Genomic DNA, 7,306 nt, shown 5'->3' with positions numbered 1-7,306 from the left:
TGATTCACATTTAGTGGTCAACCAAATTTTAGGGGAATATCAAGCTCGTGGCATGAGGATGGCTGCGTATTTTGAGAAAGCCAAGGCTGCACTTGGACAATTCAAGTTTAACGCCATAGAGCAAGTTCCCCGATAGCAAAATTCAAACGCGGACGCCTTAGCCAAGCTCGCTACAACCAGCGAGGCCGACACACTGAACGTGGTCCCAATAGAATTTCTATCGACCTCGAGTATCAGCGAGTCTGACGAGGAAGACATGTGTATGACTGACAACCAACCGACCTGGATGACCCCAATAGTCGATTACCTTAAAAATGGCATTATCCCAGCAGAACGGAACGAGGCTCAGAAATTGATGCATCAGATCCCGAGATACACTATTGTGGAGGGAAGGTTGTACCAAAGAGGATATTCTATGCCACTACTCCGATGTGTAACTCCATCCGAGGCAAAGAAAATTCTGGATGAAATTCATGAAGGATTTTGTGGAGATCACACTGGGGGCGTAGTTTGTCCAAAAATGTTATAAGACAAGGGTATTTCTGGCCCACAGTCAAAGGGGATGCGTTCGAGTATGTCAAAAGATGTGATAAATGCCAGCGATTTGCCTCTATTCCACGAGCTCCACCAATTGAGCTCACCATGCTCACCTCCACATGGCCATTTGCGGTATGGGGAATCGATCTCATAGGCTCATTACCAACAGGCAAAGGTGGAGTGAAGTATGTTGTGGTCGCGGTCGATTATTTTACAAAATGGACCAAGGCCAAACCCTTGGCGACAATTACCTCAAAAAAAGTTTTAGACTTTGTGGTAAAATACATTATCTGTCGATATAGAATGCTCAGAAAGATAGTGTCAAACAATGGTACCCAGTTCCACAGTGATTTATTTACCCATTTCTGTGAAAAAAATGGAATAATAAAAAGCTTCTCCTCCGTCGCCCATCCCTAAACAAATGGCCAGGTCGAAGCGGTCAACAAAACCCTTTAAGGCTCCATGAAAAAAAATGTTGGAGGAGGCTAAAGGAAGATGGCCCGAGGAGTTACCCAAAGTTATGTCGGATTATCAAACCATAGCTTGCACTTCCACAGGACATACTCCTTTCTCTCTGGCATATGGATGCAAAGCCATGTTGCCAATTGATGTTGAAATACCCACAATTTGGAGCCATGCGTTCGATCAGACCTCAAACCAATCCCAGCTCGAAGAAAGTATGGACCTTATTGAAGAAAGACGAGATGAAGCTTAACTGAAAAATGTCGCATATCAGCAACAAGATACCTGATACTTCAATAAAAAGGTTTGAAGTAGAAAATTTGGATTGGGAGACTTAGTATTAAGACGTGTATTCTTGGCTACAAGGGACCCGTCTGCTGGAGTACTCAGACCTAACTGGGAAGGTCCTTACCAGATCGAGTCTATTATTCGACATGGAGTATATAAATTGGACGGATTAAACGAAGAATTAGTACCATGAGCTTGGAATGGCGAACATCTACGACCTTACTATCAGTAGTGTAGGAAAGATGCTTTTGTTGTAACCAAGCTTGTTTATTTTTCAAACTCTTTGTTAATAAAGTGTTCAACTTTGCTTAAAAGTTATTTTCTTTACTAAATGTTGTATTTTTTTTTTTTTGCAAACTCTCTTAATTCAATAACCTATGGTCACACTCATAGGATATTAAGGGGGCATCAGTGGTATACAATAATACCATAAGATTAAAAAAATAAATAACATAGAATAAAAATGTCTGGATGGTTAACCCGACATGAAAATATTGTATACACGTAAACTAACAAAAATGTCTGGATCATTAACCAAACATAGAAGTTATAAGTCTATACGTGAGCTAAAGTTGTCTGGATATAACCAGATACGCGAGCTAAGATGATCTGGACATAACCAGATTATCAAAATTATAAGTTTCTGGATATGACCAGATACGCGAGCTAATATGATTGGTGTTTGGATCATTAACCCGACATAGAAGTTATAAGTTTATACGCGAGCTAAAGCTATCTAGATATAACCAGATATGTGAGCTAAGATGATTTGGACATAACCATATTATCAAAATTATAAGTGTCTGGATATAACAAAATACGCGAGCTAAGATGATCTGGACATAACTAGATAATCAAAATTATAAGTGTCTGGATATGACCAGATCCGCGAGCTAATATCATTGGGACATAACCAGATTACCAAAGTTACAAGTGTATGAATTACAAACCAAACACGAGCTAAATAAGTTTGGAACAACCCAGCTAAAACTAATCGACAGAAAGTTCGAATATAAATAAACCTACTTCGAGTTAAGTCGAGATCGAGGTTGGAATATTTTGCAAAAAGATTGTTTCGACCTCACAACCTTGAGGAGCTACTCGAGGAAGAGGAAAATTGACTAGAAAAGCAGGATATAACTAAACTATCTATCTTACACGCCATATAAGTACTTTCGAGTGCATGGTAAAAGTAAGGTCCGACCTTGACATATAACAAGATCGAACATGGATACATCGAGTAAACTGTGCTACTCGAGCTTATATCCGACATATATGTTTGTACGAACAAAAAATCATAGAAGCAAACCTTTAATATGAAATGTTTAAAATATTTCGACCTAGAAATGTAAAGCAAAAATGTTAAAGTAAAAGCTTAATAAAGGTTTTCAAGCAAAGAAAATCATATACATAAATAACTGTCTGAATAAATATAAAATAGCCCTTAAACGAGCTGTAGATTGTCTTTGCCCCAAGGGCATAAAAAAATGAATATTACAAAACTATTAATGGGATGCACCCCATGGCCTCGCTTCTATGAAGCAGGTGCATCCCCCGCAGCAGTATCCAGCTTCTCTATTCCTTTTTAGCCTCCTCCTTGGTGTCCTCCTCATCGAGTCAAGCTTGCCACCTTGTCAGGAATTCCTCTTCGAAAGTATCCAGAAAGCTCATATCGAGATTAGTATTGGTGGCCCAAATTCGGGACATGGCCATATCAACAGCGTGATCCTTCTTTTGCTTGAATTCTTCAAGGAGGTGAGCTTGCTCACCCTCAATTATGTCAAAGGTGGCCTTTTTCTCCTCCTCGAGCTTGGCATTTAGCTCTTCAAGATCCTTGATTCTTAAGTCCCTCTCCTTAATCTCATAGTCTTTAGCCTCTGGCTTTGACTTCGTAGCCTTAAGCTCGTCTACAAGCTTGAGCTGGAGATTCTTCGACTCTTGAGCATAAGACATGCTCGAATGGACATCATTATTCAGCTTGTAGTCCAGCTGAGCAAATGTAGCAAGGGCCTTTACACAAAAAAATTGGGTTAGACAACATACCAAATAAACTCAAACAGACAACATGACAAAGTAAAAAGAGAAAATTACCGAGGAGATGAGCTCGCTACCCTTGTCGTAAAGGGTGTTGGTGTCTCGGCAGGTGGTTAGGAACTACCATTGAGGAGCGCCGCGATTGCTGAAGCTTTGCCCAGTCAAGATAGAACATCCGAGCCAAGGTGGCTCCGAGTATCCCCGTAGAATTGTTGACTGGAATGAGTCAAAATCAGCAATAGACGCTCCTGAGTGGGAACCAGCTTCTTCAGAGTTGAGGCGGTCTTCTGAGAGGATTTGATGACAAGAGGCAGGGCAAGAGTGATCTCGGCAGAAACCCTGACCTTGGGGTCTATGACAGCAGCTTGGCTCGGGCCCTGGGAGTCCGGGGGAGGAGGGGTCGCCTCAGTTCTTTTTGGGACCTTACAAGGTCGTCTTGCCCTCTGTGACGCCCTCGGGTGTTTTCTTTGTTTTTCTCTCGAGCGGCGGTTGAGTACGTTGTCGAGATCAGACTCCATATCTCCTGCATATAAAAGTCACATATTAATTAATGAGTTTAAACTACAAAAAGAAACAAAGGTTCAGGTAAAAAAAAAAACCTAACCATAACTCTGCCCCGAGCTTGTGCTCGGCGACCATGTAATCCCCCTATCTTCAGAGGAGGCTAGGGGAGTCCCTTCGCTATATGTGGGAGATAGCCTCAAAAGGTCTCTATAATCATTTGTCCCATACTGAACGGCGACCCCATCCCAAACTTCATTTAAACTATACATAGTTTGGAATTTTCCTAACCAACTATCGATTCTATGAACCCTCTCATCTACCCAAGACCATACATGGAAATTATCCCTGGAATCTGGGAATAGGATTAGGGTGTCGGGCTTATGCTTTAGCTGAAAGGGGGACCACATAGCCAAGCTGAGAATGACTTTACCTCCATCGCTTGAGCTTGAAGCCTCATCGTTTGCTTCATTTCTCGAGCACGGGCATTCGTGACGACGAGCCACTGGGGAACGGACCCTTGAGCTCGTTGACCTCTAACTTTGAGGAAGCTTCTCAATGGGAGGAGGTACGTGCTCCCACTTAGTATACTTGCGATAAGCGACGTCGTCCATCGACTGATCCTGCTCCAGGAGGCCGCAGGCTCAAAGTTTATCTTCATGGAGAAGATAAGATAGGGAGCGCCTACCATAAGGAAATTGGAGTAAAGCCTTCTTGTGCTCCACCATCGAGTCCGAGGGTGTGGGACGATGATAATTGGCTAAAGAAATGGATACATGTCATTAGTTCGAGCCTAATCACTAATCAAAATAAAAAATAATAATTATGTGAACTTACAAATTCGTTGGAACGAATAAAATTTTGAGGGAGCAAGGTCGTCCGTACAGAAGAAGGCTAGCTTGAAGTTTGGAGGATGGTTCAGCATATCCTCGAGGATCTTCTTCTCCTTCGGGTAGCACGACAGTTTGTAAAAGTCGTCTCCTCCCTGAGCTCGATAGGGATTGCTTTTCAAGCAAAAGAGATAGAGGATCTCTCTTGGTGAAGGTCCTTCCCACTTTAACTCGTGGTATAGCGACCTCAGGGCAGACAAGACCATGTATGAATTGGTTTGGAGTTGGAAGGGCGCGAGCCCAACAAAATCCAAAAAATCCTTAAAAAAGGATTTCAGGGACAGTAGAGACCCTGCCTTCATATGTTCGTGACTCCAAGCCACGAGCTTAATCTTATTGTCGGATCGACCATCACCCAGGGCGTAGCAGCTCCGCTCATTTGGAGTAGCAGCTCGGCACATCAGCTAGCCAGATAGTCTTAAGCTGTGGCGAGCAAGGATGTAAGAAATTTGTCCCGTCGAAGTCACCGAGCTCCAATAATACTCAACTTCGAAGAATTCCTCCCTAGAGGTAGGAATGGTGGCTTGCGAGGTGGATGGGCGGTTCGAAGGGTCTTCCATCAGAGTAAAGGAAAGTACACCAAGCTCGAAAGCAACGGTGACTTTGAGCTTGGGATCGAGGGGGATAGGTCTGAGCTCGGGGTCTGGATTTGGGTAAATTGCAACCCGAAGTTTCCTCCTTTTTCTTTCTTCGACCTAGTCGATCTGACGTTGGAAATGGGATCGAATATCCTTTTGTTCTCACCTCACGTGGTGCTCGTGAATCAGTAAGTTGTTTCGAGTTAAAGGAGATTCTGGACTTGGAATTGTTGGAGAGTAAGGGATTGCGAGCACTGACCCCCACCATTTCTCAGGGTTCTACGACATCTATCAAGAAAGAAAAGGGTGACGGATGGGCATATAAGAAATCAGAGTATGATTTAAGGTGATTCGAGCTAGAAGGCTTGAAATCACGAGTAGGCTCAATCGAGACCGAGGTCTCGAAAGGACAGAACGAGTTTAAGGAAGAACCCAAAATTATTATAGAGTACGGGCTTCGAGCGTGTATTTGATACAAGAGTAGAAAAGTGTGGGTTCATTTTAAGAATCCCAGATTTTTAGGAAAAAAGTTGACGGTTATCAAAAAAGGTGGTAATTTTGGGATTTGTGCAATTAAAAACCCTAACTCAGAACCCCATTTGTTGGCTTACACGATACACTACCTATAATCTGAAAAACCCTATCTTTGCATTTTATGCACTAAATATGGGTTTTAAGTCTATGATTTCAAAAAATTTGAATCAAAAGTTTGTGTACTATTAGACGAACAACTTTGCAAAAACTAGAAGTAGAAACTAGTAAACACATTCATACAGTAGAAAAACACGTAAATAACAGAGAAAGGGTGAAGAACGGGAAATTATACCTGAGGGTACAGTGAGATCAATGACTGAAGGAGTGGTGTCAAGGAAGCTCTCACGGAGTCGAAAAAACCAAGGGTGTTTTGCCTCTTCGTTTTGGAAAACATGCAAAGGTGAAACAAATATTTTAGTTTCTGGTTTTTTCTCTCTGAAACTCAAAAACGTGAAGAGGTAAAAGGAAAATGAGGAAGATGAAATGGGCATATTTATAGACCCGGAGGAATGTCAAGGGTAGAATTAATCTAGACCAATGGTTGGATTCATTATCTGATCGAACGGTCGGGTGCAAACGTGGCGATGGAGGCAAAAAGTTGGCAGGCGAATAGACGTGGGTATTGTGAAAAAGTACTCGAGTACTCTGATTGAACAACCTGTGATTGACAAGTGTCCACACTCAAGTGTATTAAGTGGCTTAGTTTTTGAAAGGGACAGTTCAAAAGTTTCCTTCTCATGGGATTCGAACTGATACTTTTGAGGGGGCAAAATGTTACACCCAGATTTCGAGAATGGGAAGTTTGATCTCGAAGCTCAAGCTCGAGTATTGCAAGCTCGAGGAAGATGGTCTCGTCAAACATCACTTGTTGGGAACATAGGTGAACCAAGGTGATGAGCTCACAATAGGCAAATAGTCTCGAAGTTGTGTGAATTTATCTTCCTAGCTAGTCAGCCATGTGTGAACGAGTTTATTATTGTAAAATCCCTATGTTTAAGGGATTGTATGTAATGTGTTATTAAATCCCAAATATCTTGGGATATTACCGCGTACGCAATAACTAATGGCATTATTTTATTTTATTTGTAGAATAACTTCCTGAAATATATGGGAAGCAATTCAGAAAAACCCCTCTATAAATAGAGTGGGATAATTCATTTGTATTCACCTAAAAAATTGAGATTTGGGAAAAACTCTGTACAATTGCTTCCTGAAAGCTTCCAGAGAATTCTAAAGAGTTAATAACATAGACTCGTGGAATAAGCAGAATTTAACTGCTGAACCACATAAAAGATCCTGCCTACATTTTTTATTTCCTCTGGTATATTTTTGTTTAATTGCTCTTCTTCTTTAAGTTGACGAAAAATGACGTCAACAATCTTCGACTAACATTTTTCTATTATAATGCTGCCAAGTGTTTCTATCTCTCTCAATGAATAATCTCACAAATAGAAAACTTGACTTCTCTTCCTTGCCAATATA

The sequence above is a fragment of the Humulus lupulus genome, chromosome 9 (genome assembly GCF_963169125.1).
Source record: "Humulus lupulus chromosome 9, drHumLupu1.1, whole genome shotgun sequence".
Taxonomy (NCBI): Eukaryota; Viridiplantae; Streptophyta; class Magnoliopsida; order Rosales; family Cannabaceae; genus Humulus; species Humulus lupulus.
This window is presented reverse-complemented; position numbering follows the sequence as displayed.